Source organism: Physeter macrocephalus, chromosome 2 (genome assembly GCF_002837175.3).
Source record: "Physeter macrocephalus isolate SW-GA chromosome 2, ASM283717v5, whole genome shotgun sequence".
NCBI classification, from domain to species: domain Eukaryota; kingdom Metazoa; phylum Chordata; class Mammalia; order Artiodactyla; family Physeteridae; genus Physeter; species Physeter macrocephalus.
Genome location: NC_041215.1, coordinates 69,383,494 through 69,402,902, shown reverse-complemented (window position 1 = coordinate 69,402,902; position 19,409 = coordinate 69,383,494).

Below are 19,409 nucleotides of genomic sequence, written 5' to 3'. Positions count from 1 at the left end.
AAACTACACCTGTGTTGTACAGAAGTGTCACAATGAGGACAGGGCAGATGCAGGTGGGCTTAGAGTTTTTATGGGGGAAGGTGGAGGTATTCCTGCCTAAATCTTCTTTTTCCTCTGAGATTTATGAAGCAAGGTCATACATGACGACATAGAAATGCAACCTTTGAGAGTTCATGAGGTGGTCTAAATCTAGAATGTATTGTGAAAAAAAATGTTCTGAGATCAGAAGTTTAGAGAATCTCCACATTTAAGGATCCAGGGGAGAAAGAGAAGTGTGTGCAGAAGAATCAGAATGGATGGACACAGAAAGAGAAGGAGAGAAAAAAGCCTGGGTTGTAATAGAAAAGAGAAAAGTTTCCAGAAGTCTCCAAAAGGAGAGTCAGTGTTACATGGCCTGACAAAAACTATTGGGAAGATAGTATTTTTTAAAAGTTTGTGTCATATAGTCAGAACTGTACTAAGTGCTTCACATGAATTAGTTCACGGCAAAGGCTATGAAGAATGTAATATTACCTGTAGACATATCAAGTGACTTGTCTAAGCTCACACAGCAAAGAGTTATATAGTAGAGTTTTTAATGTGGGAATGATAGAACCTGAAGCCCATGAATTTTCCACTATGGATACTGTCTCAAAAGGCTAATTAACATATATTGAGCCCTTGCTATTAACAGGTATTTTGCTAAGCATTTTATTTATGGAAGGTTTATATTCCTATTAGAATTAGGAAAAAATAAATCCCAGATAAATAAAGAGAGCTTTACAGTATTGGCACTTATCTAAGGTAGAAGAATATGATATGCTCCAAAATCATAATAAGGTATTTTACCAAACCCATAAATAATATTATTAAGTGCTTATTCTTTAAATACAGAATTGAAAGATGGGATGGGGGTAACATAGGGTTAGACTAACATATTCTCTTACCTGTAGGAGTTTATAAGCTAAGACTAACTCCATACAACTAAAGAACAATGGAACAATCATTAAGAATAAATACATGAATAAAATATAGATACTAAGTAAATGCAAAGATAGTGCTCGGCAAATAGTACAGTTTAGTTGTTGTTCAGATAGGATCAAGATTAGAATACCTCTGCCCTGAAGTTGGGCCACTTGATGGAATTCCTGAAGCACCGTGATATTTTTGCCCTGTCTCCCTCCACCTTCCCCACCCATCGCCTTAGGGCAAATGCTTATTATCCTCCAGGGAGTTCTAATTCTAAACAAGGCCAGATTAGAATGAGAATGTATGATACTGCTGATGCCTTATAAGGCATGCCAGGGTGGGTAGTTCAAAGGTGAGGATAAAATACTGGTGTTTAGGACTGAGGTTAAGAACAGTCTCACTTGCTGGTTCCAGATTCAAATACATGACCTTTATGCACTAATGGCACATGAAAGTAAAATGTGAGGAGTATTTATCACTATATCTAGTTTTATCTATATCTATATCAATATTTACCTACTATCTTTATCAATCATCTATCTAATCTGTCTTCTACCTACTTATTTTTCTATCTACCTGAAATCAACATATGAAAAAAATCCCTTTATAGATATATCCACAATGCCTTATAATAACTACAGGCAATATGTTGCAGTTTCTATATTAGAAATTGATCTCCATGTTAAGGTACATGGACCATGTTCACAAAACTTGGTTGATTTGATTAAGGCGGATAATCTACATAAATTAAGAATCTAGGACACTGCTAAGTTGCCATCCATGTGACATTTCTCTTTATGAAGAAAATAAATCCAATTTAATGCTGTTTGTAGAGTATTTTTTTTTTTTTTTTTTTTTGCGGTACGCGGGCCTCTCACTGCTGTGGCCTCTCCCGTTGCGGAGCACAGGCTCCGGACGCGCAGGCTCAGCGGCCATGGCTCACGGGCCCAGCCGCTCCGCGGCATGTGGGATCTTCCCGGACCGGGGCACGAACCCGTGTCCCCTGCATCGACAGGCGGACTCGCAACCACTGCGCCACCAGGGAAGCCCGGTAGAAGTATTCTTATTTGCTAATCATTGTAAAGTAAAAATTTCAAGTCAGTAGTAACTCTAGAGAAGTGAGGTCCTTCACCACATTTTGATTAGTAACTGCTTTTTATAATTAAGCACTTTAAATGCCTTTTGTCTGTCTCTCTAATAAGATCAAGGCACTGAGGGAAAGTAAAAATATTTTGTGTATTTGTGGGGTGAACATAGGTTTTCATTGCAAGGAAAATTTCTTTGCTTCGTATTCAGAAGACTTTTCTTGTCATTTCTAGCCTTATTTTAAGAAAAAGTTTCTAGAAATCTATGCACGATATAAAAATCTGTAGTGGAATGTGTCGTGAGCTGCGATGCGAGTGGATTCACCTGCCATAAGAAGCATTCTGAGGAGGAGAGGGATTCAGGTTTAAAATGAAGACAGCTCACTGGAAGTGAGTAGAGTTCCAGGTAGACCATCTGCCCCTGCCACATGGAAATTTCTCTTCCTGTGACCCATTGCTCTCCTGCTGAGACCGTCTTGATTTTAAGGCTGTGGTTTCTGATGGCTGGGAATGGCTAGAAAAGGAATCCTGGGTCATTTTCCTGTCCTTTCAAAATCTTCTTTAGAGTCTGAACAAGTCAGGCTACTGCTAAATGTGGCTGGTATGCATTCCTGACAGGCAAAATTACTATCTTGGAGTTTGTCTTCACTAGGGCTTCTTTTTGAACTCCCTAGAAGCTGACATCCCCATAGAGTATGAAATCCACCCCACTGGCTGTCAACAAGCTGGCAGCTTACTGACTGTGTGTATTACCTGCTGGGCTGTTCTTCCATAGTAAAGAGTCCTGTCGGATGATTTATCCCAGAAAAGAGTCTTGCAGATTAACTGGGAATGAGCAAACAAGAGTATGATTCTAGCTCACCTACTTGTCTCCTATTCTTCAGTGTCCTTAGGACGAAAACCTAATGGGCTACCTTCTAGCAGCACATCATTTTCATCATCTTTCAGTTAAACTAAAGGTTCAGAAGCAAAACAGATCATTTGGGTCTACTGTGTGAACTGGCATCATTGCAGAGAGCAGCAGATTGGTAACTCTTTATAAGTAGATTTAAATGATTTTCTAATCTAGAGTGTGTGTGCCTATTTATGTATGTATACCTAGCTAGTTGGGGATGAAATGTTTAAATATGAATAAAAAATAATAAGCCCACATGCTCTCAGTGAGAAGGCACTTATAATTTACAGTAAATACGTAGCCAATTGGATAGATAGATATAGCCAATATATATATAGCCAATAGATACCTACATACATACATAAAAAGAGATTGACACTGAATTGAAACATGACTAAATTAGGGATTTGGGGGGAGTACATGTTTGTCTGCTACAAACAAGATTTTACTGCTTCCTTTTTCCCCAACCACATCCATTTCTTCCTTCTCTTCTTTTTTCTCTCTCCACAGCTCCCTTTCCTGGCTCTCCGTAATACTTGCTCAGCCCCTAGGAGTCTGCTGAGTGGCAGGGCTGGCAGCAGGGAGCAGATTAGCAGCAATATTAGAGAGACAGACTCCGGCTGCTTTCCTTCATCACTTTGCTCTCACTTCCAACTTTAACCCTTCCCCCACCTGAAAGGCAGTCAAAGATTAAGTGAAAGAGAAAAATATGTCAACGTTTTTTCTTTTAAAAAAGAAGTCTATTTGTCTTACAGCTTGATAAAATGCCCTAGTAGGTTATGTTTATTTAATTTTTTTTTTTTTTTAACTTTTGATTGCTAGCCCTGTGCTTCTGAAGCACTCCACATAGACCCCACAGATTCTGGCTGCAGTCACTCCCAACAAATATCTAGCATACAGCATGACTACACTTTATAGATTTTTTTTTTCCCCCTCTGGTGATCCCGACTAGTTTATAGTAGGTGGCTTTATGTAATAACATTAATTTTTAGGGAGAGACAGGGATGGAAGCAATGTTTCTCTCTTATGTACTACACTTAAAGCAGGAAAGAACCAGTTTAAAAATATGCAGTCCCATTGTCACCTTAATACTCTTACATTGGTCAGAACATGTAACTTGACTTTAAGTATCCAATATGATTTTGTTTCTTTCTGGTGGTGCTTCTAGCTGTACATAATTCCTGTTAAAATCTAACAGTTAAGTAGCTTTGAGCAAACACTCAGCCTCTCAGAACCTTTGTATTTTAATCTGTAAAATGGGGATAATGGTACTAGTTTGGGATTAAGTGCCATCTGTATGTTAACTGGCCTCCCATAGTACCCGGTACATATGATGTGTTCAGCCAGCATTAGTTTAATCAAATGGCACTGTTCCTACAGATTCTAATAAACTACCCCCATTGATACTAACCTAATGAAGTGTTACTATTATCATGTAAATTTATGCACATAATAGCCTCTTGTTGGGTCAAATGCCTTAATCCTAAATCTTGATATTAATCATAATAATAAGCAATCTGTATATACATAGTGCTTTACAGATATCAAAGATATGTAGTATCCATTATCTCACTTCACTCTTCCAGGGATCCCCAAGACTAATTAAACATGAATTACTGAAACTCCTAGAGCTTGAAAAACTCAAAGTCATATGTGTATCATGCAATAGAAGAGGGACTGGAACTCGGAATCCAGAATCCATTTAAAATGAATTATGTTTATTGATTTTAAAAGAGGGCAAAGAAAGTAGGAAATAAAATACGTTTACAGCGATCAAATCAGGTAGATGTCTGTCTCCTCTAGCTTTAGCAGCAACCATACTCTTTTGGAGCTAACATTCTCTTGGGCTGAGGTGGTCTTCAAGTAAGTGAAAATCCATGTGTGTATTTTGTGTCTTTTAATTTCATCTCACGGTTTAGTTCACATTCAACTATCTAGTTGAATGACCAGCATTTTTCTTTGTGCATTTTGGACTGATATAGTGTACACTCTGTACATCCTCCCCTCAACCATTTTTTAAAAACAGCATAATGGTGACAAATTTAGATAATACAATAATATTTTCAAATGACTGACTCATTTGGTTAGAGAAGTATGTTTCCATGCTAATGTATGACTGACCTCTATGAACCCTTCACCAAAAATATAAGGGTTTATTGTTGTTTTTGTATAGTCTCAAGCATTGAGAAACTAGGGTTTTCTAGTTCTTAGGGATATAAGTGGACCTCTATCTAGCACTCTGTTAGTGTTATCCATCTGTTAGAGTTCACAATGGTAGGAAAAAAAAAGTAGTTTTAGAAAAAGGGAAACTATGGAATACATTTTATAATTTATCAATACCTGAATATCAGCATCTAATTTTTGACAAAAGAAGGCTCCAGTTTGAACCATTCTGGAAACTTTAAACTTTGTCCATTTTGTAGGATCAATAAATTAGTTAAAAATTATTGTCATACTCATTGTCAGTTCTGAACCTTCTCAGTAAGAAATGTCTCAGTAAGACATTTATTCAGTATGGCTTATCCCAGGAAGACATTTAGAATGTTTATTATGATTTGTAGTTTTTGAAAAGAAAAGAATATCATCATTTTGTAAGAGTATAATCTTTGATAGTGTGAGAGAAAAAAGCTAGTGTGTAATTACGTTGTCAAATTCCAACAATGCTCAAATTAATCTTCCTATTTGGTTTTGTATTAATCATCTTTTTAAGTAAAGATCACCTGACCTAGTACAGAAACTTCAGTACTCTGGCCTGATACCTTGTCTGAAAATGAACTCCTTCTACAGTGAGCCACATACTTGATTGTTCTCACATCAAAAATTGCTTTGCAGCGTGCATTGACAATCTTTTTAGAAAAAGATCTCAAAAAAGAAAGTGCTTTGGGATTGATTGTTTGCTTCTGCTAGAAAAAAGCAAAAGGTGTGGTTAACGTGAATATCAGTTCTAAAAATCTCATTCTTGAACAGTATGAATACTGCAAGACTAGAAGACTTCATCAAATGTCAGTCACTTCACACCACTGGCCTTACCATAACCCTTTGGAGTGTTATAAGACTTTTCTTATTTTTTTATGGAACTACACCAGGAATTACATTAGGAATTATGTCAGCCCTGCAGCAATTTTCAAGAAGCCACAGGTCCATGATCCTGAAACTTTGACTGCTGACAAGAAGTTGCTTGGAGCAGCAGTGTTATTAACAAGCCACCTTTCCCACACCCCATCTGCACTGGAAGCCATCCCCAGCTCATCACCTCCATCTGTCTCTCTGTACGATGGGGCGTGCACACCAGCAGTCTCCGGCCATGAGGTTCAGTTTGCTGCTGAGTTACTCATCAAACATCCCGCGCTGCAAGGACTCCTTATTTTCAGGATTGCAGGCTGCAGGCAGCCGGTCCGTGAGTCTGACAGAAGTGTACTTACCTTCTTTTATAATGAAGGCTCTTTAGGCAGGAATGTTGATGCCTTAGGAATGAAGGCATTTTATGTATGTGCCCTGAGAGATCCATTTGGTGCTGTGGGGTGTCTCTCCTGAGATTTATTACAACCTCTTAGGGGGGTGGAATCTCTTGATTTGATGCCATCCAGGGCTTTGTTCTCTGCACAGTGTCCTCTGAAGACTACCAGCCCCGGATTCTTCTTCTACCTTTTAAAAGGCCTCTGAGGACTTATAAATTCAGTGCTTCTGGATTAAAGCATAGGATATGCATGTGCCTACTATTTAGTTACCCTATGGTTTTTTCCTGGAAAAAGACTCTACTTTTACTCTTCCTGCTGCTTATCAAGTGGTGTGCAAATGACCACCCACTAGGGTTTTTCATGTTATTTTTTTTCAAACTAGCACTGTAACTGTAATTTTGCTTCAGAATTGTGAATTATCAGAGTTACTCTTGAGAAACTTAATTTTCATGGGTTTTTTTTGTTTTTTGGTTTAGTCTTCCTGTTCTGGGTAGAAGTGGATTGGTTGGGGGAGGTTTCTTCTCATATTATTAGTTCTTTCAGATCCCTGTGTAGTGCTTTCACAACGTAGAGGAATCTCAATGACTGTCCTCAGAACACATTTTTTCCTTTTGACCCAATGTAGGAGAGAACACTTGGACAATAGAGAGGAAAGCATTACAATGTAGTGGGTAAGAGCAAGGCAGGGATATTGGGGTAAGAAACTGTAATTCAAAATCCCACTTTGCCAATTACCAGTTGCATGGCCTTGAATAAGTTAAATGATCCAGGCCTCAGTTTTGTCATCTATGAAATGGAAATAACAGTCTCTAATTCTTAGATTACTTTGGGGTGTGGTAGTAATGAAAGTAGGTAGTGCCTAAACAGGGCTAAGAATAGAACATGGCGTATAGTAAATACTTAAATGTGAGGTTATACTATTATTATGACTAGGGACAGAATGTTCTAAAAGCAGAGGAGAAAAACTGAATGATTTTTTTTTTCAATTTTACTGTCAGTATTTTCTGCCTTATTACACTGCACAATTTTTAACTCACAGGTGGAGAAACAGGGAAAATCAAAATTGCCATTTGGGGATTATATTCAGGAGGTTTGCAATAGGATTCAGCCAAGAATTCAGGACTTTGGGTCCTCCAGATGTGTCTCTATTCATAAAACTATTTCCTTTCACTCATATAGAACTATATACCTAGAGGGCACTCAATAAAAATAATGACAAAAATCAACCCATTGCTGCACACAGGGGTGAACTTAAAGATCTATCTTATATTTTTAGTGTTCTTCAAAGCACCCAGTTTCTTGGATGGGTGGAGGAACTAAGCCACATTGCTTGTAAGCATTTATGTGTTCTTGTTTAACATTTGTCTTGGTCTTGGACTATGCTACCATCTCTGTCATGTGACAAATCAGTTCTTGAAGTTAAGTTTGGTCAAACATAATAACTAGCTATTTTAAAGAACCAGGAAGATGGTTAACTTTAGAATCAGGCACCAAATGGCACCCACCCATCACATACTCTAACAAAGTGCAATAAAAATAATTCATATATTGGAATATTGAAATCTTTAAAACATAAAGTGACATATAAATGAGTATAAGTAAAACTGGAGAACTCTGAATAAGATTGGTGGATTGTATCAATATCAATTTCCTGATGGTGGTATTATACTATAGTCTTGCAAGATGTTGCCAGTTGGGAAAACTGGGCAAAGTGTGTGTGAGGAGGGGACCTTTCTGTGCTATTTCTTACAATTGCACGTGAACCTACAATTATCTCAATAAAATTTTTAATTAAAAACATGAAAGGTAAGCATCTTCTTAATGACCTCATATTTAAAAGGACATTTCCAACACACCTTCAACTGCTCATTACTTATATGGAGTCTAAATGAGATGTTTCATTGGTGATATTTTCTACAATCAAAACTTTTAGTTGGTCCATGGCCTTTAAATTTCATAGAAACATGATATTTAGTGACTGAACTACTATAGATAGCTTATTCTTTCTTTCATAAGAACCTAGGAAATTGGGACAGTCCTTACTTTTGGACTTAAAAAGAATTGGCGAGAAGATAAATAGAATCCACAAAAGAAATTTGCGTATAAAGCAGCACAGAAATGTCTTCAAAAGAAGAGCATCTTCCATTGATCTATTTTTAAAATAGAATGATATATTGTGACAAAATCTAAAATTTTAGAAAAGCTTCCATCTTTCAGTTCTCCGATGTATATATAACTATTAGCAGCAGCAGCTTATAGTCCTGCTGAGAGGTTAAAAATAGTTATTTTCTGATTGTCCTTTTTGATACTTTAACACCCGATGGCCTAGTGTATAATGCCTTTGTTTATTTTCCATGACAGATTTTCTTAATAGTCTTGCTAACATCATAGTGTGTAGATTCATATTTTTCATGGTAACAAATGATTTTGATCCATTCATGTGATCATAAAGAATTGTTATCAATACCTAAAGATCCAGAATGACTCTAGATCACTACAGGCGGTGCACTTGAGTGTTAGCATGGCAGGAGTCAGTGACAATACGTCTTTGTCTCTTAGACCTCATTAGAGCCTTGCTGATTTTAACCATGGGAAAGACTGTGGAATGGGAGTAAACCATGCCTCTCCAGCTGTGTTTCTGTAACTCAGATATTTACAGCTGAGATAACTAATCCTCTTGGCTTTTCTTTTTTGTTTTGTTTTATTGAAAACAATAACAGTACATAATGTACAAGACCAGGTTTGATCATGGTGGAGTGTTAACGTATATTTGCTTTGACCCATGTTGTAAGAAAAGGAGGGGAAAAACATACTTTATTTTGGTTACCTCACAATTATTTGCAGATCTCCTCCCCATTATCTCATGTCCCCAGATAGACTTTAGAGATCAGGACAGATCAGATTTTACATTTTCAATATTTCCAAGCACCATTCAGTCTTAAAAAAAAAAATCCAAAAATTGCATTTTGAAACTCTGAAACATCTATATCTGTTAACTTAGGTTGTCAAATAATGAGTTATAGAGAAAGGGATGGGACACACATCTTTTTCTCTGATTGTAACTCAGTGCTTATGGATAGGATTGCACAGATTTTTAAACTAATAACATTCATAGAGTCTTCGCCTACTTTCCCCACAATCTGCATGTTGGTTCTTTCATCATTCACTCTCAGATTTAGTTGGAAGGCTCCCAAAGTGTAGCTCATATAACTCTTCTTGAAAGGCAACTGCCCAATCAACTGTACTCGACTTCAAGGAAGTTTTGAGGAAACTAATTATAGAAGAGTCATGATAATCCCCAAACTCCTAGGTTAAGTAGGAAACCCTGTGGAACTACATGTTTATACTAACAGCTTATTTATGGAATGTGGTCTTTATTTTGGCATTTTTTAAACGGTTCACTGTACACTTTTAAGGCACGTGAGTATGCATTTGCTGCTCATTATGCGCTGTAGTTCAGGAGCAAAGCTGGGTACAAAGAGTCTCTGAAGGACAACCCGACCATTCATCTGTACACATGTACCATGCTGGCTGCTGCGTTGTAGAAAGAGGCTCTGCAGATTCTCCAATCGGAAGAAATAATGAGCTTAAAGCAACAGCTCCTCTGAAAACAGTTGGCAGTTAGATAATGATGGATATGCTACAAATTCTAGACATATCAGCCAAGAAGGATGAAGAATGATGCATTAAAGAAAGGAAGGTGAAAATCTACCACCTTTCTTTTAAAGACGAACATATAAGATGCTGTTCACTATGATGGTAACATTACCTGAGTATATCGTGCTGTATAATAAATGGCAACACATTACAAAACAAATTTCTTTTTGGAGGAGGTTAATAATAACGAAATTAGACATGGTGGGAAGAGATGCAAAGTGGAAGTTAAAATTCTGCCCTGAAGTCGAGGTTTTCATTTGTGCTCTTTTCTTGAAATAACCTCACGTATAGCAACTTGGTCCTCTTTCATACAGTGAACATGGGCTGTTTTACGAACATCAATACCATTGATTAAAAAGTAAAAGTTCTGTCAAACTGTAGTTTGGTCTTCATGACAGCAAACAGCCTGTTTGATGTTTTTATTGAAGCCATTGATTTTTTTTTCACTGAATTGATTGGTTGTTTTACTGTCATGTGGACACTTCCTAAATCAACATGTGCCTCTGTAGAGGTGTTTTTGAAAAAAATTTGAATTCATGGATGTGTCTGGAATGTCAGGCTAACAGAACCTTTTGAACCCCAAATTGCGTCAGAATAAATGGCATCAGTACTGAGAAAAAGTTTTTTCTTTTCTTAAAGTTAGATTTGAATTTTAGAATTCAAGCAACTCCGTGTTAAGACTGATGAAAAGGTCATTTTTTTTTTTTCCTATCTTGTTCAAGTATGTACTTTGGATGTTGACTGAGTTGTTAGATAATACTCTATCAATAAAGGGAAGTTGATCTGTCATAGATTTTTGAGGGTAAAAGAAAAAGGAAACAGAAGCCCACCCCCTCTCTCCTTACTCTGCCTCATCTCTTTAATAACTAGGTTGATACATTAGCCAGGTTTCCCTGCCCTTTCAAAGGGAGTTATTAAATCTATTCATTCCGGGCAAGATTTTTTCTAAATGTCCACAGTGTGAGTCCTGGAAAATTTCTTTTTTTCTCTAATAAATATAGATTTAACAATAGGCTTTTGTTTGAACGGTGGAGGTTAGGCATCAAGACAAAGTCTGCTATATTCTACCTATAGAAGTGATGCACTGGCCGTTTACTCTGTATATGGTAGGAGGAGAAGGTGGCTGCAAACAATTTTATCTGTCTTGGTTTCAATGCAACATATTAACCGCCACATCTCAAAGAGGCCAGATTGATGCTGCTTGTATAATCACTGTGTCTCCCACTAGGGCTACAGTGGGATGCATTTTACAAGGTGAACTGTATAGCCCTAAAAGGGTCAGTTTATAACAGCTCTGACCTGCTAACTTTCAACACACATAGGACTGTTCAGTACTCAGATTCACGTAATAATGAGATTCTGTTTATTTGGTGAATCCTCTCCCTTCTGACACTAACCAAAGTGTGCCTCTAGATTTTCTCCTATGTCATTCATTCATTTATTCATTTGTTTATTCATCCACAGTCTTTGGGCCCCCAGATTCACTTCAAGACATCTCATTTACAGCAAATACTTTGTCTTTCATTTGACTGATCAAAGGTATCTGACACGTTTTTCCTATTTGTTTTTTTAAAAATATTTATTTATTTATTTGGCTGTGCCAGGTCTTAGCTGCAGCATGCAGGATCTTAGTTGCCGCATATGAACTCTTAGTTGCGGCATGTGGGATCTAGTTCCTTGACCAGGAATCAAACCCGGGCCCCCTGCACTGGGAGCATGGAGTCTTAGCCACTGGACCACCAGGCAAGTCCCTGTTTTTCCTATTTTCCATCTCACCCAAACTTCCAGATATCTCTATACTTGTGTCTTTCATACCACCTCAGTAAGTCTATATAATTTTAGCTCTCTTTTCTTTCTTTCCTACCATTTAAGGACAGTTTTACCAGGCAGAGATTTCTGCATAACTGCACTTTGTAATTATTCCCTCATTTTTGTGAATGAACATTGATTTCTAGTGGCTTTATTGTCACTGTCCACAAATATTTTCACATCTCTAATGAAAGAAAAAGATGTCTCCAGCTCGTGGTACTCCTTGGAGTTACTACTTTTACTGCCAAGTTTCTCCAAAGGGCACTTTACTATTCCAGCCATCATTCCCTCACCACCCCCTCGCTGACAGTTTGGCATCCAGCCTCATCACTTTACAGGAATTCCTTTTCCCAAGGTCACCAGTGTCTTCCTAATTGCCAAACCCAACAGTGTGTTATCAGTCCTAATTCCTGAAATCACTGTAGCATTAAACACTTACTTGACTTCTTTGACTCTTGCCTACCTTTTTTTTTTTTTTGTCCCTCAGAGAACTTGTGCATTCTCACGGTTTCAATTTTGAGCAGCAGGGATGGATGGAAAGAGCTTTGCTATGAGGCAGATATCAATTCTAATTCTATATGGTTCTTCCATTTTGAGCTATATGAACTTGGATACATTTCTTAACTTCTTGACACCTCAGTTTCTGCATCTCAAAAGTCGGGATGATAATGCCTTCTGCATGGGGTAAATAGGATTAAGTGAGAAAGAGAAGCACATAGTGAATGCTCAATAAATGTTAGTTTTTTTGACCTTTCTAAATAATATCCTGAATTTCCTGCTAAGTTTTGTTCATATTTTTTTCTTGGCTGGCCATTTCTACTGTATGCTCTCGCTCCCACCTCAGTTGTGAATGTTAAAGCACACACCATCTTTTCTCCTCCCATGACCACCCCCCCAAACTTCCTCTTCTAAAACTCTATTTTTCTTCCAGTCATCAGGGCCCTCCCAAAGGCCAGAGACAACTGCCAGGTCTTTGGAGGCTCTTCGTCTGCTGCCTCTCAAGGACCACAGACAAGATTTTCTGAGGGAATCTCCATATCTGGGACTGCTGGTATCTCTCTTGATACCACTGTAGCTCTATTTTAAGTGTTCTACCTTGTTTTTGCTTGGTGAGTGAGCTTGTTCCCAGCTTCTACTCTTGACTTTCTTCTGGACCCAATGGAGACTCTAGGTCCTGGTTAGGGTGCATTCTTGGCTCTCTCCTCAGCTCTCATTGGCTTTGCTGCTTCCCCTAGGGGTTATCAAACCAAGTTCATGGTCTTCCAGGCCTCCAGAGTTGCCTGTCTGGATAGCTCTCTGTTGCCCTCACCTGACACAAATCCACAATTATCAAAGCCACTTCATTAGAATCTGCTTCCAAGATTCACCCCTCAGGGTGTGACAAGTAATGTCATCACTTTCAGTCTCTTGAGCTGGAGCCGTGAATTAGCTTTTCACATTTATTTCCCTCCTCTTTCTTTAGAATGGTCCCCCAATCCATTCAGTCCTCAGTTACTTTAGCTTTGCAATGCTCCATACATGCATGTTTTTAAATATTATTTATACCAATAGACTAACAAGGCCACTAATAATAATGACAACAATAACACTAATAGCTAACATTTGTTGAGAGCCTATTATGTGCTAGGCGTTCTGAAGGACTTCATAAGCCTTATCTATTATAGAAGAGAAAATTGAGGCTTAGGGAGGTTAAATACCTTACTCAAGGTCAGAAGCCCAGATTTGTCAGCTTTCAAACCCATGCACTGTTCTATATTGTTTGAATTGATCGTGTTTCCTTGATGGAAGCATTTATGCATTTTTCATAAGTATTTCTCATATTGAATATCTTTCAACCATAATCCAATATAAAATAAAAAGTCAAATCACAGATTTTATGAAATTGCACCGAACAAGTGATTTCATGGAATTGTAAATAAATTTTATTTTAGTAAAGATTTGCCCAGTTCAGTCAGAAATAGAGAGTCCCAATGTGGAGAGAGGGGCATAGTGTGATTATGAAGAAAGCAGATGGGTGAAAATTTGATCTCTGATTTGTCAACTTATTTAATAAGTGGAGACATTCTCTGGCGGGGAAGACATAAAAGGGGGTGTCCTTGGAAGGAGTCAAAATGGAAACAGAGCTAATGTTGTCAGGCGATAGGAAGTCAATGGAGAAGTGGTGGGCTTAGGAGGACAGCTTACTGCTGAAATACTTTCCCTTAGCATTAAGCCCTTGAACATGTGCACTATATTGTCAAAACAGTTTCATGGAAATTCTAGCACTTTATGCGCAGTTTCAGACAGACCACTGGACTTGGGATCTGAATACTGAATTCCCTTCCTAGCTCTATCACTAAACAGCTATTTGACCTTGGACAAATCTCCCAAACTTCCTGGTCCTGAGTGTTGTCATCTTTAAATCCCTGTGAGTGGGACTGGATGAGCTCCAGGGCTCTTCCCTGCTTTAGCATTCTTATATTCTGTATGCTCAAAACGTGGTGACGATTTATGGCTTAGGTTTGCGGCCTGTGCCCATGCTACTCATTTACTAACATCATGTATGGATGTCATGGGCTTCTAACTCAGACTGTGTAGGAAATATAAAATCTTGATAAGAGAGTCCCCAGATGGGGGATAAGCACATGACATCAGAGGTTACACACCTTTTGTAAAGTACCAGAGTGTGTTAACACTATGCTTTGCCACCAAGGTCCCTTTCTAATTCTTGAGTCAAGCCCTCTTCTGCAGCTCGGTGCCTCTATTTCATCGCAGCTGCTGAATATAACTTCTATGACCATGTGCATGGGAAGCCTGTACAACTGAACATGTGAAAGCACAATTACAATCGAACAAGGGAATAATTTGGTCAGTAGTTCAGCATCCCAAGATCTAAAGAAAGATCACCTTCGGCTAGACTAGTAGACCCAAATGGCCCTTTTTATTGCTTCACTAAAACACACCACTTAGCCCAGTTCATTTATTGACTTTTACATCTCAAGCACAAATTCTTACCTAGGTAGAAGTTAAACGTCCACAACACACTAATTGTAAAAGCAAAAGTGGCAATTCAACAGAATTCCAAAACCTCGGGAAATGCCTCTGAACTTGACAACTCTTATGTAAATTAACTCTAAGGATAATTTCTTTTTTTAAAGAAGCTTTGGGTATTTCTTTGGAAAACGCTCCCTCTCTGGTACAGGGGTGTGTTTATCTATGGGGAATGAAAAAAGAACTTAGTAGTATCAGTTGCAGAAAAGAGTAGGAAACACTGAGGTTGCTTTTTGGTGACTAACAAAAAGCTAGAGGCTAGGATTAGATTTAAATCACACCCCCAAAATATCACCCCAGCTTCCAGAAATACACATCATTTGTATAAATAATCTAAATTTTCTCCCCTGCTACTCAGCTTTGCAGAAAGCAAGCAAGAGTTAAAACACAAAAGCAATTTTTAGAGGAAACCTCATGACTAGCAATCAGTGCTAATAAGATTCTTTTCCTCTTGCAAGATTCACAGAAAGCCCTCGATCCATGCCGAGCACATTCAAAGGCAAGGGACTAAGACCTCCCCTTGCAGGTTCATTATCATTCTCAGGTTATCCCAAGCCAAGTGAATCAGAAAAGCAAATGAATTAGTGAGAATTAAGAAGCCTCTGTGGTCTGAACCCACTCCAAATCTCAGCAAAGATGAAAGGTAGACACTGATGTCTTATGTCCCAAGGTTCTCAGGATTGGAGCCCCAGTGCCTAGCTGTTCCTCGAGAGCCTTGCAGAAATGTGCAGGCAGTTAACGTTGCCTAACGTCTTCTGACCGCGGGTTCAGCCATGTGGGAAAAGTTTTAAGAGGCTGCAAAATCAAACCCCCTTTCACTCACAATTAATTACAGGGGACTTAGTATAGCACCTAGCTGTCAATGGGTCCAGCGTGGGCACTTTTCTTCTTATGTTGGTCACTTACTAATAAAGATACCAGGGTAATGTTTTATTATATGACGATATCATATGGGATTTTTAAACAAGAAATCGGTAAAATATTTGGACTGCTAAGTGTTAAGCTTCTTCGGAAGCGATGCCTTGAGCAGAGGAGAAAGATTTAATGTGAACTAAAGTACTTAGAATTACAAAAGTTTTTGTTGTTGTTTTTACTGTTGTTTTAAATGCTACTGGCAAATAGGGTTGGGTAAAGTGGGAGGGGGCTTGTTTTGGTACTTGTGATGGAGACGGATCCTTGGAGCATCTGTGGGACTTAGACAAAACATGTCAGGGTTTGGGAGTAGCAGTTTGTTTTCATTAAATACTTGTTACTGCTAATTATATTTGATCACTATAAAGAATACAGTTTAATTAAAGAAACACTGTGGTTAGGAAAATATTGATTTCCAAAGAAGAATTTATCTTTGCATTAGTAAGTAGGGAAAAAAGTAATTGTGACTGTATGTTTTTCAGTATGTTATTGGTTTTTATGGAAAAGCTTTATTCCATTCATGGGAAAAATCTTATTTCTGTTCCTAAAATTACAGTAAAGTGCTAATTTCATATCATGCTGCTTGCACGCATGCTTCAATTTATTTAACATAAGTAATTACTTTAAAAATGAAACAACATTTGGCAAATGACATTAAACAAATTCTAACATCAATCTGAGTCAACATATCTTCTTTCTCTTTGGAGATAGTTTCAGTGTTAACTCTTTCAGTGAATGTTGAAATGTGCTCTGACATTGTTTTCCCTAATCAACATATGGTTTCCATTTTAATTTTGCAAGGTAATATTTCAGCAGTGGTCTGGAGGAAATTAATGCAAAATGAAGGCAGATAACTATCCCTGTAACTAAAGCCTAGTGTTCATGTTGTTGTGTATCATTGCATATAATGATTCTTTTAAGCAATTGCCCTAAGAACTTTGATTTTTTTAAAAAATGTATCCTCTGTACATCAAATTAGTTTGAGTGAACTCTCTGAGTTCTACAAGTTTAATGGACAAGGGTATATCTTAGTATAGCTACTATAGTCTTAACAAAAAGCACAATTCTAATATTGTGTTTATGGTATGTAAATTTCAGGGACAACTCAGACTTAACTAGAGAACTTCCTTTCTTTGTAATCTTAACATCAGAAACAGTATTAAAAAAAAATAAGTCCCTTAATAGTTTTGCATCATATTTTAAAAAGAAGTAATTTTTATCTTTCTATTTTAAACATATACCTGTAAATTTTCGAGAATATTTTGTTTGTAAAATCTTTAGATTTTTGCTTATTTTAACCATTTATTCTTGTCCTCAAACACTACTAAATTTACATATTAATGTATTTGGATAATTATATTTTTAAAAACTTATCTCTTTGAGAAAGGTGAGCCTGAAAATCCATGTTTAAAATATAGCTTAGGGGCTTCCCTTGTGCCGCAGTGGTTGAGAGTCCCCCTGCCGATGCAGGGGACACGGGTTCGTGCCCCGTTCCGGGAGAATCCCACATGCCGCGGAGCGGCTGGGCCCGTGAGCCATGGCCGCTGAGCCTGTGCGTCCGGAGCCTGTGCGTCCGGAGCCTGTACTCCGCAACGGGAGAGGCCACAACAGTGAGAGGCCCGCGTACCGCAAAAAATAAATAAATAAACTATAGCTTAGATATGCTTGAAGCTTTATAGCTAGCTTTCTTTTTACATTGTAATTTAAATGTTTAATTTCTCTTTAATTTTAATATATAAAAATTAGATTAAACCCAAGAAAACATAAGTTCCCAATTACATCCAGGTAGAAGGGAACCATACTCGTATTTTTGCTCTTGTATTGCATTCTGTTTTTATTGTTATTATTTTCCACTATCATAGCTTAAATATCTTCTAATAAGTTTTTCCTTCTTTTTTTTTTGGTAAAACTGAAATAATTTGACACTTTTGGATGGAGGAGGAAAACAAACTTCCACCTTTTTGATAAATTATATTAATGTGTATGAAAACCTGCATGTTCAAAAGTGCTAAGTCTGTAAGCAATTTTGCCCTGAAATAGCTTTTACCAGATTTCTGAATAAAGCACAGGAAAACAATTAGAGCAGTTTAGTATACAATGGACAGCCTAGAGAGCAGCTTTCTGCATGCTTCCATCAAAGAAGAAACACACCCTTGCTAATAGAAATATTATTTAAAACGCTGTGAATCGGCAGCAGCTTGCAGCAGTGGCAACTACCAGCAGTCCTGCCTTAGCACAGTGGCCTGCCCTGCCCTTGCGTTGCCCACAATGACCAGGGAAATCCCAGAGGTACTCTTGAATTTCTACATTCTCATTTCTTCAGCTGTAAAATATCCATCACTCACATCCCACACTGGCCAAAGTGACACCTGCCAGTCTAAAGAACAAGGAAAAATTATTGTCCGTCTGCTAACCACGTCTCATCAATGAGAGCAAAGCAATGGCAGGGACGTGCATCTGATGGTGTATTGCTAAACTCTAATTTGTCTTCTGGATGTTTCTCTCAAGGAAGGCAATTTTCAGCATATTGTTGTTTAACACTGAGAACCTGCTTTTGTGGTCCATTGTATATCTTAATGACACATTTTAAAATATTTACAAACAAGTGGCAACATACGTATTGAATAAGCTTAGGTGTCGCTGTGCAGTGCAACATGATGTTATTGTCATGAAAGACCCATGGATTTGGTCATGATTGGATGGCTTGTATGATCCTTCTAGGGCCAAATTCAAATGCATTCCCTCAGACCCACCTTCTAAAAGTTTTGTGGGGTGTATGTGTGTGTGTGTGCTTGTGTCTGTGTGTGTGTGTGTGAGAGAGAGAATCTGTCATCATGTCACATGAAGTTATGCAACATTCTATCTGCTGTTGATGAAATGCAACATGACAGAATGTAATGTAATGTAACGTATCAAAAAATGTAAATAATATACTTTGCGGGATTAGATATCTGCTGTCAATTCCTATCGTAGGGATCTGAACAGAACTTACCGAGGCGGACAGAAGCTCAGTGAATGCCAAACTGGCTGTGGTGTTTGAGAACCAGCACACACCACAGTTCACTGATTTCCCCAATTACTTTGGGGTAGTTTGGCACGTATAGAAATGTTCAACAAAAGTTCTCTTGTTGGACACTTCTGGGAAGTAATTTGATTGTTAATTACAAATGCTCAGGGTGATTGCTCTGCATAATTGTTTTACTCCTTCAGCATCCATTAGGAGCTTATCTGCCAAAGGTTTATTTTTAGATCTTTGAATTTTTAACATCTTCCTTATGTCAAACTGATGCAATATCAGTGACCCCTCCAGATAAAATCCTTTAACCAGCCAGGGTAATCTAGTGCCTCCGGTGAGAGGTAGAAGAAGATAGTATGACTACGTGTATTTTATCTCCAACAGGCTCTGTAATCAAGCAACACACACACATTTCAAAATTGTATGCTTTTTGAGAAATAACTTCAGTTATATGCTCTACATTACTTAAAAACTGTTAAGAGCAAAAGGCATATCTCAGAATTAAACCAAATGCATTCCAGATACTATTTCTTTTTATTACCAGGCTTTAGTCTCTGCTCTTAACAATAGACAACACAAAAGAAGTCCACATTGCCTTA